Raw genomic sequence first — 19,351 nt, forward strand, 5'->3', positions numbered from 1 at the left:
TTTTTTCGCACCTTTTTCTCCAGTAAAAATTAATCATACACTGCTAGAATGTCATGTTTAATATGGTAAGCTTCATGGGATATCAAGCTATTGTTGAGACGATTAGCTTAATCTAAAGACACAGCGACCCGAAATATTTCAAAACACTGGTCGTAAATAAAATACAAATCTCCAAAAGAAGTTACTATTTTCAACACAGAATAAACCATATTTCGTCTGTTAGTAAAATGGCGCTTTATTTTTGATATTTCTTATTCTACTTAGAATAACAGACCAGGATTCACTGACCGAATCGAATGCAGACATTTTAACTGAGTGATTAGGTTAATATGAAAATTTAGGTTTCAGTTTTCTTTAAGATACAGACTCGTTTCCTGAAGCCCCCGCCAGAACAGCGATAAGTCTACGGCTTTATAACGTTAATATCAAGGGTTCTATTACTCTTTGTGAGCTCAGTAAATAACCCAATTTAACTATGTTGTAAGAAAATACACACACTTCCTGAATGAATTTGTAATTGTTTTCCAAATTACACTTAAAATGCAACCTCTTTACGATCGATAGAACTATATACAATTTACCAAAACACACAATTAAGCCTAGTATAATTGTAATGCATGTACGATATTTATAAGGGATTTTTAACTCGTTTTGTAGCTGACTATATAATAACCTAAATTAATTTAGGTGTGAATAATACTGAGGAATTTTGAACAGATGAAAATGAGGTCCACAGTGACTACGTCACAGATAATGTTTTCAATTTTATTTTTGGTAAAATACACGAAATCAGAAAAAAAAAAATTGATATAATACAGTTGATTTCACCAACACAAATAAGCAATCATAAAAAACATTTATTCTGTCACAGAAATCAAAAAATGGCATAAAGAAACATTTGTTATCGAAAATACAAAACAAAATAATATACACTTCTGTAATTTCACAGGTAATTTCAAATGGGAACATTTAACACTTAAAAATAGCTCTCTTTACTTGGAGAAAATTTATAAATTTTCAAATAATTTGAATTTTAAAACTGATGTTTCTTGGTTTTAATTTTGAAATATTTATTTTACACAAATCATTCTCAGTTTAGAACAAAACGACGAATAAATACTTACCATAACCAATGGGCTACTCTTTTACTAAATAATAGTAGGATTGATCGTTACATTATAATGCCCCCACCTCTGAAAGGGCGAACATGTTTTGTGTGACGGAGATTAGAACCCGCGACCCTCAGATTACGAGTCGAATACCTAAACTACCGTATACATTTATACACGTGATATTTTTACAAAAATATCAACAGCTCTAACTTTATTCACTGTCTGAAGTATTTTTCTTTGCGAAGTATTTAGATTTAAATTTATTTTGGCAATTAGTTTTTCCGTGTCAGAATTGTTTCGTTATAACTACGTTTAACTTCTTTGGTTCATCAAAAACACTAAACATTTGTCATGCTCCACATTTTGTGGTGTAGTACAACAAGTATCATGTGTTTTCTACTGAGCAGATCTGAGCTTGTTTTTTAATACCAATATGTTCTCAAGTATAAAGTCAAGTTTGTCCTTGTAAAATAAAAGAAAGAATTTATTAGAATTAGGGACTTTTCATAATTGTTTAGTTTCTTACAAGTTGTAAGTTAATCTAAGCCTTCAGCCACAGTAGTGTATTTAACTTAACGTGATTTTCACTTAACTTTGGTCGAACCATTATTATTTTCTAGGGAAGTAACGTTCACCTTTAAAAAGGTTTTATTAAAGAATTTTGGAAGAGTTGACTTGTGCTTTAATTATAAATTACTTAACATTGCTTTGCTGAAGTTAATAGTGCTGCATTTGTGATTTATAATGGTTTTACTAATCTTCATTGAATAACATTTATGTTTTAACTTTTAAGAAGATGGGCATTTGTTTGTTTGTTTTCATTTTTAGTGACAGTACAATTTACAGAGTAGAGGAAACACGTAACTAATGAGAATTCAATCAAAGTTTAACAATAATCGTGCATGTTCGACGCACCCAGTTGCCCTTGTTTTTTATGTTTTTATTTTGTGATTGTATTATTGTTTGTTTCTGTGAATATACATTTTTATCTTGGTAGTTCTTTAGACTTCATGTGGAGACCTAAGAGATGCTCAGTCACACTATGTAACCAAGTATATCACATATATCTAGTCAGTAGGCCTAACTGACTACTCAGTAGAATAAAACATTCTACGGAAAAAGCCTTAGGGGTCATAAGAGTGACTGTCAAATTTCATTATACGATTAGTCTATGATTCGGAGGAGGGTGAATACGGTATAATTGATGCCTTCTTTCTAATCTTCCTGGCCTGGAATCACCGGGTGATTAAGGCACTCAACTCGTAATCCGAGGGTCACAGGTTCGAATTCCCGTCACACCAAAACATGCTCGCCCTTTCAGCCGTGGACTCGTTATAATGTGACCGTCAATCTCTCAATGTTTTGTTAAAAGAGTAGTCCAAGAGTTCGCGATGGGTGGTAATATCAGACGAGCTGCTCTTCCTCTAGGATTTCCGATGACTCTAGATAAAGATTTCAAAGTTTTCATAAAGATCAAATATTTATAATGTTTTATATACTTAAAATCATAAATGAATCTTAAAGGTTTTTGAATGTTCTAAATATTCATTCAAATTTTCTCTCAATAGCCACCCTTTCTGTGCAAACAGTGAAAGAATGTAAAGATGCAACTGTTCCTTTTCTCTTTTATACTACACATATGAGGTTGAACTAGGTAGTGGATGTTCCCTCCCCCTCAAACACAATTTGTGTTTTACTTCTGCTAGTACTTAAAACAATAAACGCCCCAGCATTCTACATTAATGAACCACCACATTCGAGTCGAAGTACTGGGTATTTGTTTTGAGGCTAAAATTCTTTCATTTATGTACTTATCTTATACAAATGTACAATCAGACATTGTTCACAACTGATTACCCACTCAGTGGTGAAACAAGACACACAATCAGTCATTTTGTGGCAGCAGTTGTCCTATTGTAGTTCAGTGAAACAATACATACAATCAGATATTGTTGACAACAAAGCAATTGTCCCCATTGCAGTTCAGTGAAACAATACATACAATCAGTCATTGTTGATAACAAAGCACTTATCATTCATTTATATAGAAAACAAATATACAAAGACATTGTTCCCATTGTAATTACAATAATAAAACAATAGACATTGTTGACAGCAAAGCAATGTAATGCACAATAAAACAATACACATACAATCAGACACTATTGACAGCAAATTATTTACCTCCATTGCTTGCTTTAGTCTCCACTGGAGTTCTTCATTTTCCATCGATAATCGAGAGTTTGACTTAACTTCTTTCTCAAACTCTTCCTTCAGCTGTATACTTTCACTTCTTAACTGTCTGCAAGTTGAAATATGAAAATCAAACTTAGTCAGACCACAGTTTCTATCTAACGAGTTTCTTGAACAAAGCAAAACAGATCTAGTTTGTTCTTTGTACAAGTTAATCTTATTTTATTATTATTTTCATGACATATATTGTCAGAAATAATATCTGACAACTGATGGATTATAAACCAGGTACAAATTATTTTAGTATAGAACTATTTATGGTATGTCAGACAGCTGAAAATTCCCAGTTTTGAGCTAATGCTTAAACTAAGGAATTTTCAGTGATGGGACAAATATCATATCTTAATGTATAATGTATAGTTTCAGAGCAAAACCTGTTTTATATTGGTGGCTGTGTTAAAATCGTTTCATGTTTCTGCAGATATAGTTTTATTAAAAAACAAATAACCTCCACATGCATGCATTACAAAATTTGATCCTTAAAGATGTGGTGTTTACATACTCTGTAACAACATAACAAGTCTAGATAGTTGTTTGATTCTAATAATGAGCTGTCATGTTTACATAGTTCATAGTAACATGTTTATAATCAAAGTCATTGGTGGAATAAGTGTTCTATTTCTATACACACTTTTACAAAACACGTTTTGAACTGTGTTATACTCGATTAAATTATGATTAGTTCTTTTATCAGATTAGACAGTCTTTGACAAGATGAGATGAAATATAGTAATTTGAGTCTGTACTATTAACAACTAATAAGTCAAGTTTACGATCTTATGTTTACTCATGAACAACTTAAGTGATTAAGTCATAAATATAGTTAACAGTAATTTTACAGAAGTCACGAGAGTAATCATTGAAATGGCACTCTCTGTTGTAATCATTAATTTTACACTGTCTGTTGTAATCATTAAAATGTCACTATCTGCTGAGCTGTCGTAATAATTGATCTCAGAACCTGTCTACAGTAAAAGTTGCTGTTGTTTTATTTTAGAATTAATTTGTGATTTTATGTTTAATAAATATTTTACTTTTAAGATTTCTATATTTTACTTTCAGTATTGTCAAATTATAGAAGAACATGGTTAAACTATAGTCTAAGAGAGATACTGAAAAAAAGTAAATTAAAATTATCGAATTATTTCATTGAAACAAAAGTAATTCATAGATTACTTAAGACAATTAGCTAATTAGAAACACTCATTGTTCTAAAAAAACAAAAGTTAAACCCATAATAGACTAAATCAATGACACTCTCATGGGATATCTTAAGCCTCATTATGACATTATGTTGGATGAAATGAGGATAAAATAAATCATATCACAGACGTTAACACTGCTGTTCCCCTCATTATGTTAAACAATTACATACAAAAAGTAACTTAATCTAAACTGGATATATTCTTAATGGATTATAATTGAAACAAATACACATAGTTATGGTTAATTCACTTGTGTCAAGGAAAATGTAGTTCACTACAGAGTTACAGTAAATGAATAACAACAGTTGGCACCAGCTTTTGTGTCAAGGAGAAAGCAATAAAACGTAATATCAAATTAAAATCTCAAAAGGTTCTTACAAATAATTGTTGTTTTAATTTAATTTTAACAATAACTGTACAAGCAATAACGACATCAATGCAAATAAACTTGGAATTAAATCAGGAAAATGAGAAGACACTCCTTAATTATGATTGTGGTGTTTGCTGTTTGGTCATACGTTTACAGTTAACCTGTAAACTGGTAATCGTATTTGATCACAACTTCAAATGATTTAGTTCACTTTGGACTTAGCAGTAGTCTAGTTGCTGGAACTCCTATTACCTCTCAATTCGAACTTTCTCGTCCAACATCGCTTGTAAATCTTCGTTTCTGGCCTTTAACTTCTGAATTTCTTTTCTTGCTGATGGTAACTCATTCAACTAGTGATTTAAATAAAAAACAAACTTTAATTTGAAATATATACAAATAAATTTGTTTACATATTCTATAATAATGTAACAATTCTAAAAGATGGCTCTTTGATCCTAACAATGTGATAGTGTGTTTAACAACATATATATAGTCTCGAATAATGTAACAAGTCTATACGGCTCACTGATGCTAACAATATGTTGTTTTTATTTGACTATACTTAAATAGGTAATAAATCTACATAGCCATTTGATTGTAATGAATAACTATCTTGCTTAGCTATGTTTATAATATTATTATAATAAGTCTAGATCACTATTTGATCCTGACCATGTGAAACTGTGTCACTTAAAACAATACAATAATGTAGTATAGCTGTCTATATTTCTTTTTTTTTTGAGATACTTAAACCCTAAATAAATATTGCAACAAAAAACAATAAAAAAGTAAAAATAACCTCTTCCTGCATTTCCAGGTTTTCTTTACGAAGGCGATGTACGTCTCCAACCTTGAATTCAAGCACAGTTTTAAAACTTTCGACTTCTTGTTCAAGATACCAATTCTGATCAAGAATCCTCTGCAAAGAAAATGTATTCCTTTTATTTCAACACGTATAACTAATGGCATGTTTGATGATGTAGTTTTACTCACACAGATGTGTTTTTATTTTGGACGAGCAATTAGCCCTTTTGTAGCTTTGTGCAAATATTCATAAAAAACAGACAAACAAACAAACATTGTAGCTTCTTCTCTCATATCTTTATATGTAAGTAATAATATAATCATCCATGATTTAGTGTGATTTATTTTTTGTTTTAAACATAATAAAACTCACTAATGATATTAACATATCACACCAGATTAAACATTAAATACAATATTAAAAATTTAAGTGTATTCTATAGATAAATCCACTGACTTTATTTGAGTGTTTTTTGTTTGTGTTTTTTGTAGAGGTATAAAATCATTAATATACACAGGTATTAAAATTATTCCATTATTTAGTGTGGACAAAAATGAATATTTTAGCAAACATTAGCTTGTCACATCAGAAAATTTCTAGAATTGTATCTCTTTCATAAAATTACTCCACTAGAGGGCATTAAAATAATGAAGTAAAAAATAATATCATTACTGGGTAGCTGCTTGACCAAGTTAAGCGACAATGAGTCTCATCTATCAGGCTTCGTTGTTAAAACTCAATACCGATGAAGTTTACCTATTTCTAAAGTCCTGGATTTGGTTATAAACAATTTCAGTTTATAATGACAAATGCAACATATTGGAGAATGAAATGGTAATCATTCTTAAAAAAAAAAAAAAAAACACACTTACCAGTAATATACAAGTTGATTTTCGAAAATTATATATTTTATTTATGCGATGTTGCTTATAAGACTTTCTTAAGAAAACAAGTTTAAAATAGAAAAGTTAATAATATGGAATATCTTTTATTTAAAGAAAACAGAAAATTAAGCCATAGAAATATTTTTGACAAACCTACTTCAAAGTAGGAAAGTTGAAATAATTTTAGTATTGTTTCCACAAAATTGGTAATCAGTTGAAAAAAAAAACATCCAGACAAAATTTTGTAAATGAATTTTCTAATTTTATGAAGTAAAGTTGTATATTATCATTATTATTATTGGTTTAATACTGTAGTTGTTTAAAGATGTTTTCTAAAGTGTCTATCTCATTTCTCAACCTATATTTGCTATTCTACACAATGAGCTAGTTGCGATCTGCCCACCACATGTGATGAATCCCAATGTTTAGTGTTATAAGCCTGCAAAATTATCACTGAACCACTGAAGGCCCTATTCTAGTAGTCAGATACCAGTCAGAGATCATACCTGTAGTTTGGTGTCGGTGTCTGTCTGCAGATTCCTTTTCATCTGCTTCTGTAGGTCTTGTAGCTGCTGCTTTAAGATGTCTAGAGCTTTCTCGTGGCTCTCTGAAGCCTGTTGCATCTGTTTTGCAAAGCCGTTCTTTAATTCTATTAAAAAGAAAAACAAAGATATTGTGGAACCACTCAACAAACACAGCCATGACAAAAGCCATCTCAATATCAATTTTTGTCTTTTTGCATTTGCCTTTAAACCTCGTACCTAAGCATTAACATCATTTGATGATAGTTAATTTTTAATAAATGTTTCAAAAATCTAACCAAGCTGTAACAGACAAACAAAACCTTTTCCTCTCCAGTGATATAATAAAGATTCTAACCTATACAAATGTAAAATTCAGTGCTACTAAGACTTTCATACAAAAGTATGTATTTCAGCTGACACACCTAACAGAAATTAATCATTGTTCAGGCCTAACTTCAGGTATCCTGTGGATCTGGAAAGAATGAGTTACGATGTGACTGGTGCTACCTTAACGAACAGTTACTGACAATAAATATGACTAATGTAAACTGAAGGAATGGTTACTGACAACAAGTGTGACTGATGTCAACTGAAAGAATGATTGTTTACAACAACTATGACCAATGTTAACTGAAAGAATGGTTACTGACAACAGATATGAATAATTTCAATTGAAGAAATTGTTACTGACAACAAATATGACTGATTTCAACTGAAAGAATGGCCACTCACAGCACATATGACTGATGTTAACTGAAGGTATAGTTACTGACAACAAATATGATTGATATCAGCTGAAAGAATGGTTAGTAACAACTGGTAGCTCACCCTTCTAAAATACTTCTCATAATTTTGAAATTTAAAATAGACTTTCAACATTTTACCAACAGTCGAAAGTGTCATTAACAATACAAATAATTAATCCTAATATCCAACTTGTCATTATAAGTCATAACTAAAAATGTCAGTGAGTTGCGACTGAAAGATTAGGAAGAGAAAGCAAGAAGAAAGTGAAAACCCTAAGACGTCCGCTGAGAAAAACTTGTAATTATATCTGTGTTAATGAGGTACAATTAATGTACAAATAAAGACAAAAATACAAAACTTTGAAACAGATGCCAAAATAAATAACAATAAGTTATGTAAATAATATAAATAATAATAAATAATGGCAAATAACGTAAATAATGATCCTTTGAAAAACCATTAGAAAATTTTCCACACACCATAAAAATTAACCAAGAAAAACAAGAAATAAAAACTAAAACTGGAGTAATATCAGAAAACAATATTTAATAATTGGTTTGTTTAGAATTATGTGCAAAGATACATGAGGGCGCTCTGTGCTAATTATCCCTTATGTCGCAGCGTAAAGAGAAGGTAGCTATTCATCACCACCCACTGCCAATTCTTTTTTATCAACGAGAAGTGAGATTGACTGTGATATTATAATGTCCCCATGGATGAAGGGCAAGCATGTTTGGTGTGAGGGGGATTTGAACCTATGAATTTCACATAACGAGTTAAGTGCCTTAGCCATGCCAGGCCTAATAATTCATCAAACAAAATATGAGAAATATTGGAAACCAATGAATGAATAAAGATTCCACATATAAACATCAAAAACCAATGAATGAAAATAAAGTCAACATAAACACATCAGGAACCTGTGAATGTCAGCAACAGATGAATAAAAGAAACCCCTAAATGGAGACGAAAATAAGAATGAAATAATAGGATCCCATGAATAATAATAAGTACTTATTTATCACAGACATTAAATAAAATTTACTATTCTTGTGAAGTAATTTTAAAATAAAAATAACAGTCAACAACAACAATTAGGCGTTACTGAATAAGAAAGCAAATCTGCCCCCCAAAATAACCATTTCGGTTCATTTAATAACCACTAGGTGATATTCAGTGAACTTATTACTCTTTATTATGCTGCCGAACTCGCTAATTAATGTTTTATTTTCCAAATACTTTAGAAATCTGAAATGTGTTTCGTTATTTGGATACATGAAATATTCTTTATGTCTTTTAACTTTTGATCTGAAAAGTCTCCATCATGAACATAAATATGTACCAATAAATTAACACAATGACGCATAAAAGTTTCCTACCTATACTGATATTTCTATTTTTAAAGCGGTGCTTTAGATATGTTAACCTAATATATTCTTCCTTTTCTATTTATAAAGAGAGTAGAATTTCAAAGGAAAAACAACATTATGAGATGTAGATCTATAGTATTTCATCCTTTAATTCACAATAACAATGCTTTATGAGTTTAATTGCACATAAGTTTTTTATGTTTGAATATCAACAAAGGTTACCTTCAATTTCACGATTGTGTAGTTCTTTCAAAGATGCAACTTTTTGAATGTTTTCGTTCTGGACATCTTTAGCGGACTGTGCATGGATATTTTTCAAGTCTTCAATCTTCAGGAAAATATGAAATGCAATTCATTTAAACTGCTATCAAGTGTTTTTAAGCATAAATAATATATTTTGTTGTTTGTTATTTTAAAACAAGAGATGACGCCACTAAAGTGTTATGGTAACCACATTTTCTTTTCTAATTTCGCACAAAGCTACACGAGAGTTATCTGCGCTGCTTGTCTCTACTTTAGCACTGTAAGACTGGAGGGAAGACAGCTAGTCTTCACCATCCACCGCCAACTCTTTGGCTACTCTTTTACCAACGAATAATGGGAATGGCATTCACATTATAACGCTCCCATGGCTGACAGGGCGAGCGTGTTTGGTGTGACGAGAATTAAAAACGAAGCACATACAGAAGTTACATCTATCAAACCTACTTCATTAACTTAAGCCTAAATAATCAAGCCCACTTCATTTAACTAAGCCTAAATACTCAAACTTGTGTTCTACAAATGTTTTTAGATTAACATCTGTTGTACTCGACCAGTGAAGTATCAGATGAAAATTTAAGAAAACGAATAAGTTTAAGAATTTCATTATGATTGGTAACGAGAAATCAGTAACTCTGAAAGTGTTATTAAACTCACCTCTTTGTCATACTCAGCTCGTAATTTTCTAAATTCTTCCTGGTGGTTAAAGGCCACTAAAATAAATAATAGTTGTTGCTGTTTACACACATTTTACTTCAACCGAAATAAAGTGCCTTAAAGAACCTGTAATTCCATTTACTGTAAGATATTAAGCTTACAAGATTTATAGTAACGAAAACAGAAGAAGCAAATAGATCTATACTAACCACAACTAATTCTTGGATAACTCTTTCACCAACAGATAGTGCAATTGATTGTCTCTTTATATCGAACACACAGTGGAAAGCACAAGCATGTTCGATGATTGAGATTTAAACCATGGCTCACAAATTGTGAGTCAGTGGGCAGAATAGAGACAATCCATTGTATGATCTTTTGTTTCATTTTGTTAGCTCTAACTCTCCTAAAATATGCTATAAACTCAAAATTAACGGTTAGGTCTGTTATCCATCTAAATGTTCGTAACAGACATTAGGTTTATCTCATACTGAGAATGACTTTAATGTGACAATTTGGAAGAAAACTTACACGTTTCGGTCTCTTCTTTGTGCGTTGCTGTCAGCTTCGAATTCAGTTCTTGTATTTCCTCCGTACGGTTTCGCCTCAGTTGTTCTAATTGCGTTCCGTAATCTCCTAGATAAAGAACAGTGTCTTTAATAGCTCTATATTTTCAAATTCTTATCGTTTTGCGATTTTTATAATCTAGTCCAGCATTTCGCACAGTGTAGGGGCGGTTAGGGTAGTGTCAATAGCGTAAGAATGCAAAATGAAGATTTTTTATTATTTATTAATTTATAGAAATAATAAGAAAGAACTACAACAGACAAATTTAATGTACGTGCCTCGTCTCTTAATTCAATCACAAGGGGTAAGGAAGCACAAGAAACTATATTTATTAAAGCAGATTTGTTTGATTTTGAATTTCGCGCAACGCTACACGAGGGCTTTCTGCGCTAGCCATCCCTAATTTAGCAGTGTAAGACGAGAGAGAAGGCAACTAGTCATCATTACCCACAGCTAAGTCTTGGGCTACTCTTTTACCAACGAATAATGGGATTGACCGTCACATTATAACGCCCCTATGGCTGAAAGGACAAGCATATTTGATATGACGGGGATTTGAACCCGCGACCCTCATATTACGAGTCGAGCGCCCTAACCACCTGTTCATATTACTAGATATACACACACGTCAAACTCTTATCCTATACATTCCGGAAACTAAATTCAGAATCTGTACACTGTGGCGACTAAAATCAAGGTCTCTGTACTTCGGAATGTAAAATCAGAGTACATTAACTCAGAAAATTAAAAGATCTGAATTTTAATATCCGGAAAGGTAGAGTATAATCGTATTTGGAACACGTGAATAACATAAATCATGATATAATGGGCGTGAGGTAAGGCATGTCATTGGCGTCTGCAATGGAGGGGTCAAGAAGGGCATTTCCTCCCTGGAACATTAGAAACACAATTCTTTCTTTCTTCATTCAGCATATTTACGTGAGTTTCTATTCAATTCACAATATCACTATACTGATATTTAGAGTGATAAATTTCTGCGGGCGTCTTTGAAGCGGGTGCTTCACTTTCTTAATAATAACTTCATGCAACGAAAATATTTAACCAACATACTTTGCTGAGCTCTCCATTCCAATAAAGTGCTTGAGTGGGACAACGCATCCAACTGGAAATAAACAACGATTAACAATTAACAAGCATGTAAATTATAAATAATTAAGAAATTATTACAAAAATAATTACACATGTTAAATAATGTCCCACGAATTCAAAAGTGTAGAATTCACGGTATCTAATCTTTTTCCTTTTTTATGGGGAAAAGTAATTTCTCGAATAGAACAGGTGAGAAATTTTATTATGCTTTAAGCTAAGTTTTCTAAAATAAAAACGAATAAACACTTAAATAATGGAAATTATTATTGTTGAATTATATTGCTAGTTTTGTTGCAACTCTTATTGTCAAGATTTACATCAAATCAAAATGTTACTGCTGGCTACATTCAACGAAACGACGGTTAAGTAACCAGTGTAGAGTTAACAAATAACTTTGACAGTGCTGTTGTTCGTTAGGTGTCAAGATTTACACCACATTATATATACCATATATCATATTCACATGATGCGATATACTGTTTCAGGTGTGTATAAGTGCATAGTTTTGCTACTTAATTTAAAAGTATTCCCTTTAATATTCCTCTTCCAATAGGTGAAGGGTTTATCTATATGCTTTCTTACATACCTCAATCAGTTTATTTGTCGTTTAATTCACAAAATAATTTATGTAGATGTGTATTGGTATAATATTTGTAATATATTATCTTTCTATAAGCCTTATCGTGATACTTTTTAAGTTATGAGCAAAAAACTACTCGGGACGCAAGGGATACGAACACTTTCTGTCGTAACTGGAGTTATGTTGAAAGAGAATAAAATTTATATAATACGTTCAAATATCTTTACAGTAAAGGTAATCAGTTTCTAAATGCTGGTAACTTTACACGTGGTTTGGGGTTCACCACGTTAATATTTGGTAACACACACATGCGAGTGAGACGGCATTACGAGAAGTTACTGAAAATCTTTCCCACCACTGAGAGTCTATTTTAACACCGTATTCACTATATGGGAGGACAGTTGTATATTATCTTGTTGGAAATTGTATAGTCCCCCCATCCCCCTGGAATAACAGTAGTTATAATCCTTGACTTATTAAATTTGATCACGTTGTTCAACAAGATACGGAAAATGGAAAGCCAACTTCAAAGAAAATTTTAAATTTTAGCCTCACCATAATGGCTCATAAAATGTCTTTAAGTTGGTTGTTGTTGTTTTGGAACAGCCCTTTTTTCTTTCTTATTTTTGTCTTTATTTCTAGGATCATTAAATAAAATATGTCAAATGATTGACTTAAGATTATCAGAATCTCAATAGCAATATTCTGCAAAGACAAAAATTCATATAATAGTTTTAATTCTCAGTGTAAAAATTTGAAGCTCTTACTTATTTCACCAACCAGTTAAACATGCAAATCTCTTGTGCTGAGATACAAACGTTAACACTTTTACACTTAAAATGTATTTTGATAGGTATCTATCTCCTATCACACAAAGCTATCTCAATTACTCTTTGCACTCTAAGCTTTGCTGAAAAATATTTTTGTAATTAGTGCATCAGTCTTTATACCCTATCAACTTTATGCTTTTTCTAAACATGTGCATATCATGTGACTGTTCTCCACCAGTAGTGGCACATCTGTCTCCCTCTACTATTCCTTCTTACTCCTCACTTTCAAGAATTGACCTGTTCTAAGTGAAGAACACCAGCCATGAGGAGGGTGGATGTGAATTACCAATGGGAAATTATATTTTGATGTCAAAAAATAACTTCTGATGTGGTATTATCTTCACTCTATAAAGGTAAAAGGGTCAGTTAAGAAGCACAGCAGAATTACTAACTATCCAGAATGAACAGATGTACTCTGAGATGAATAAAGCCCATAAATGGGGTACTTCTGGAACAGGTATGTTCTTTACACAGGAAGGTGGGAATGAAAGTAGAATGTGTGAAAATGGAACAATAGGTTCAAGCATTAGTCATGTATAAATAAATGTAAGTACAATGAACTATATACTTTCTCACCCTCAACAGTACAGATTCTATAACTCATTTGTAACCACAAGATTGTGGATAAGGCATGTAGACCAATATACACACACACACACACACCAACAATCAACTGTAAGTAGAATACCATCATTGTTTGTTCTCTTGTCTTCCTGAGAGACAATCAGTCACACTATGATGGTGTTACAGAACAGTTGCCATCTCTATTTTTCATTTTGGGGGATTTTAACAGACACTCCCCTGTGGAGTAGTACTAATATATACATGAGGGATTGTTTCATTGAAAATATGTTCTCGGATCACAACCTATCTCTCTTCAGTAGTGGTTCTTTTCCCTATTTCCATGCACCTAGTCAGTCTTTTACTGCTGTGGATCTACGTATCTATCTGTTCCCCTTCACTTTTCTTGAGAGATGACAATGGTAAGTGGTACAGTGAAACTACCCATTGTTTTAAGAGAGAATGGCTGTGGTCAGTGCCCTCTTACTTAAGTGCCATGGTGGAAGTTGGACCAGATTGACTGACTTTTTTTACCACTCTTTTGGAACTTGGCCCTGCAGTCCTCAGTCTTCCATCTGTTAACAACTGCATGGAGGCAGTAAGTAATTGCATAATTCAAGCAGCTGCCAGTATGCCAACTGTATAACATTTCAAAAAAGTTATTTTCTCATTCTTTAGTAAGAAGAGGTATCATCCAATTTTCACAACATCAGTAATTGTAAAAAACATTACAATGTATCTAAGAATGGTTTTGTAATAGTATTGACATCATTGTTGTTTAATGAAAGGAGAGATCAAAAGAAATCTGTATGTATGTCATATCGAAAGAAATAATAGTGTCTGTAACTATTTGTTAACAACAGCTTAGCATTCTTATGTTAGTTCCTGTTAAACTATGTTGAAGCATACTAAATAACCCTATCCATCTGTTAACAGGATTAAAATTATATATTTCTATATCAGTTCCTGTTGAACAAGTCAGAAATTGTGTTATCATCAAGATTAAAAGTGATGTAACATTAACAGTTGCCTGTTGAAATGTCTAGGAATATGTTAAACAGTTTCTTTCAAGGTTAAACATTGGTTCATGTTATACAATCTTGGAGTTAAACAGCTGATACCAAAACTAAACGTTAGTTATTTTCAACAAAATTCATACATAGTAAACAGCTGGTTCAAAACCTAAACAAACATGAGACACACAGTTGCCACCACTTCTAAGCATTGCTTCCTGTTGAACACAAGTAACACATATTAAAAGCTGTTACCAAGATTTGTTAATTTCTTCAGTACTCTCTGTGTTGAATTTCTTTAAACAGAGAGTGAGATTGTCATTGAATGGTTTGTAAAGATGATCTCATTTTGTTTTTTTTCTCTTAAATATACAGATCTTTTTTAGACATCATTACTGGCATTTCCAGATCTACATTTGCTGCTGACGTACATTACAAATGCACTGAGAGCTCTTTCTATTTACATTTTAATTATTTCTATCTTTCTTGGTACAAACACTACCTTTACAAACACTACCTTTCAGGGTCAATTCCTACATTTGAGATGTCTATACTCTGACATTACAAACGACATTACTCGTTATTTCTACACATCAGAATTATCCCAACAACACCAATAAAAAGGCTAAACTTGCCACATTCTTCATTGCAAGCTGTCTCTGGTCTAAAGACAAACCACATAGTGACAGAGATCCTTTAGTCTTTACATACCTTCCTTCAACTAGACAGAGTAGTAGAACTATCCAATGCAACATTACCTTACTGACAAGAGAAAACACATCTCTCGACATTTTTATCACTCCACTTTCAGTTTCTTTCAAATGTAAAAGGAATTTCAAAGACTGTCCAGTACATTCCAAATTACAGACAGAATCAATCACCTTCACTTGTACAAACTGACAGAACTGGTCTGTGTTGGCGAGCTATTTGTCTTGCATGTGATTATATCACTAACTTATCGAATCTCTCCAGTTCTACCTTTCACATAAAAGGCCAATTTAAATCAGAGTGCATTACTTATTTATTTGCTTTACTGGACGTAAACATCTCTGAATTGTATGCAATGACACCCTTAAACCCTCAGATCCCAAACACCTCAACTTTCCAAATCACAATGGCATTGGTGACATGAGTGTACTGGTATTATGACATGATCCCCACAAAAAAGTATCATTGCAAAATCCAAGAACATAAACTTATATTTAACTAAATTTTTGCACCACATGGAATTAATAAATGTTTTTTAAAGTGATTATTATCTTCCTTGTATTTCACTTTTCCACTCCTGTTACCATGACATCATATACATATATTCCCTGATCAATATTCTTTTCACTATAAAATTATTTTTTACTCATGGAAAAATGTTATTTACAGAGTTGTGAGAGCATCATACAATTTTTTATATATTTTTTTTCGTTTGTGTGTGCTATAAATGAAACTAGTAATAAACTGTCAATGACATGTATAATAGTTTTTATTTTCTTTATACAAACAGACAAAGAAAGATCAAAGCTCTTGCACATCAATTAAAAGCACAAAAGATGTTTGTTCTGAGATTTTTTTTCAAATAATTTATGAACAAACTTATATAAATTAGTGACAGGATATGATGACTCTGGAATTAGTGTATCCAGTGTAGTTAAACTGAATGAACAATTATCAGTGTTAGATTTTACTTCTTACAGTAGAGTTACCCTGGATGAAATAATGTCTCCATTAATAAATAATATGAAATTGAAAAGTCCCCTTATTCATATAATGCTAATCATAGTACAATATATATGCACCACTTACATATTAGATTTGTTTCTTTTTATATAACTTCTGTTTGTGTATGTATGTGGTTTATTAAGAAATTCCAACTTTTAGTAACATGTGCACTGTTGCAACAAGGAAAATATATAGAGGATAATGCAACTGAAAATAACGCACTTTGCAACTTAATTATTCAGATATGTTTATATGAAATTTAGTAGTCGAGTCACATTTATAAAAATAATTTATATGATCCCAGTGAATTAACACGCAAAGTCTATCCAATTTATAAGATTTAAATTGGAAAACGGTCAGCAAAGTATAGTGATGTGTTTTAAACTATTTTGATACACCAATTGCTTCCACAAATTCCAAATAAACTTTATCATAAACCTAATTTTGTTGGTGAACAATGAAATATTAGATACAACTGCATGTGTGTGAAAGTCAGCACCTGTGTGTGTAATCTTATAGAAGAAAGTACATTTGTTTTTATTCATGACATTTACTTTTCTCATAACGTTTTCAAATGCATTTGGGAACGCAAACTCATCCACATAAGAAAAAGCCTCGAATTAAGACAAATAATATTTACGTTTTAAAATTTCTCTGATCATCTTTTCAGGTGAAATTAAGAGCATGGTCATTTCTACACATAACCAGAAAAAAGTTGTTTCCATAAAACTAAAATGCAGAGATTATACAATTAATCTGAGAGTTACCAATGGGGTCATCAAATCCATTAGTTGCAAAAAGTTGGGTACACTATAAACCAAACATCTGAGTAAACTGAGGGTTCAGTACATTATAAACAAAAATTTAGAGTATAAAGAGGGTTGAGTACACTTTACTAAGATAATTCTGAATAATTACTTTACACAACTGTCTTACAATAGAAACTTTTCCAATAGGAACTGTGTTTGACCATCAGACATTATTTGACTGTAACAATATTGTGATGTATCAACCTCTCGATATTAAGATCATTGTTTTATTCTAGTTAGAGATCATCCATTATTGTTAGAGTCTAACATATAAAATTAATAACTAGTACTCACATTCTGTACAGATCCCGGCCTAGCATAATTGTAAAATCCCTCTACGGGCCAAGTCTCATCCACCTTTGCTTTTGAAGCTCGGTGCTTGTTTCTGAATAAAGAAATCACATCAGACCAAAAATTTATTATCTAAGGTTTTTAACATCGTGTTTGTCTAAAAATTCTTCATATACTATTTAGTTACTACATTATTTAATATAGATTGAGAACTTTCTCGGTTTACTCAGGATAGGTTGGTGGGGGGGGGGAATTTGACAATACACTTTCGTATACTCAGACAAATTGCATAGCTTAATATCAGTTCACTAAGGTCTTTTAAGATTGTTTCTAATATAAAGCTGCAATTCTCTCTCTTGAATTGTCTCCCAGTAGCACAGTGGCATGTCTTGGAATTCATAGCACGAGAAACCGGATTTTCGATTGCCGTAATGACCATGGTGAGCTTTATGCCTAATTCCAAAACAAACAGTCTTGAACTGAAAGTGTCCATTCTGTGTGCTGTATTTTTGTGTGTATTTAACATTGTTAAAATGTCTATTAGAATAAGAACAAGTATGTCATCATATACTGTATAAACATTTCAGAATTATTTAACTTACTGTTGATAACTTAGCAGAAATGAACATTTTTATAAACTACCTGAAGTAGCACAGCCTCACCATTCGAATATTAAAATTAGTCAAGGTATTATATCATTCAGGTTTCGTCATTCTTCGTATGTTAGTAACAGCTGATTTAGATATGTTATATATATATTGCTTATGCAGTATGCGATTGTTATTTAGGTTGAATGCAAACTTCAGAAGATACTTTCGAAGATTTTTTTGTAAATAGAAACTGTTTTCTTATATATTTAATCATCCTTCCTCACTTTTTTTGTATTACAATGGATTGTCAGGTTCATGGGACTGAATACTCTGTAGTTGGTGATGAATTTGAACAATAAATGGACATAACAAAATTCAATCATTTTAAGAATAATATATTCCAAACAAGTCAAATGAATGTAAACCCACACATATGACAAAAACTTGGTTCAATGTTGTGTATCACAATTGTTTATAAAGCTTCAAATAATACTCATTTCCTCTGAAGCATTCGTGCACGCTCGTTTAATAACTTCAGAATCCAACTGACAAGGCCTAACATGCACAGGTGATTACGGTGCATGACTTGCAGTCTGACAGTTGCGAGTTCAAATCACCATCCTACCAAACATGCTTGTCCTTTCAGCTGTAGAGAGCATCATAAAGTCGTGGTCAATCCTACTAAACATTGGATAAAATAATAGACCGAGAACTTAGAAACTGAAATAAGACTTCTTTTGTTCACTTGGAATTCGTCAAACCACTGTAATGTCAAAAATATGTTGTTTCAAAAGTAATCATTTATAAAATTATGTTAACTAAACAACACAATAATCAGTGATGTCGAGAAACCCACTTGTTGAGAAATTTATATGCAAAAAACGGCTCGTTTGGGTTGAGAAAATATTTTACATAGAAGAGCGAACAACGTTTCGACCTGACGATGAACGAAGAAGGTCGAAACGTTGTTCGCTCTTCTATGTAAAATATTTTCTCAACCCAAACGAGTCGTTTTTGCATATAAATTAAACAACACAATAGTTGTGCTTGTACTCAACAGTAAAGCCAATATACCATCAGGGGGGAAGTTGTCATTCAA

General features: G+C 31.9%; 1 protein-coding gene and 3 long non-coding RNA genes across 5 annotated transcripts in view; 1 reads left to right on the top strand and 3 right to left on the bottom strand.

Moving 5' to 3' along the window:
* The window catches only part of LOC143246942 (uncharacterized), a 268,555-nt gene that overhangs the window by 209,181 nt on the left and 40,023 nt on the right, over positions 1 to 19,351 (top strand). The gene's annotated exons all lie outside the window — the stretch shown is intronic.
* The window catches only part of LOC143246943 (uncharacterized), a 220,781-nt gene that overhangs the window by 160,756 nt on the left and 40,674 nt on the right, over positions 1 to 19,351 (bottom strand). The gene's annotated exons all lie outside the window — the stretch shown is intronic.
* On the bottom strand, positions 7,130 to 10,016 carry LOC143247884 (uncharacterized). The gene is made up of 3 exons (XR_013026737.1): positions 10,008 to 10,016; positions 9,493 to 9,598; positions 7,130 to 7,278 (listed from the first exon to the last, which is right to left on the bottom strand). It is a non-coding gene; the product is annotated as an uncharacterized LOC143247884 (long non-coding RNA).
* On the bottom strand, positions 10,185 to 17,757 carry LOC143246075 (uncharacterized). The gene is made up of 4 exons (XR_013025775.1): positions 17,666 to 17,757; positions 11,827 to 11,878; positions 10,720 to 10,824; positions 10,185 to 10,244 (listed from the first exon to the last, which is right to left on the bottom strand). It is a non-coding gene; the product is annotated as an uncharacterized LOC143246075 (long non-coding RNA).

Source organism: Tachypleus tridentatus, chromosome 3 (genome assembly GCF_004210375.1).
Source record: "Tachypleus tridentatus isolate NWPU-2018 chromosome 3, ASM421037v1, whole genome shotgun sequence".
In the NCBI taxonomy this organism is placed as follows: domain Eukaryota; kingdom Metazoa; phylum Arthropoda; class Merostomata; order Xiphosura; family Limulidae; genus Tachypleus; species Tachypleus tridentatus.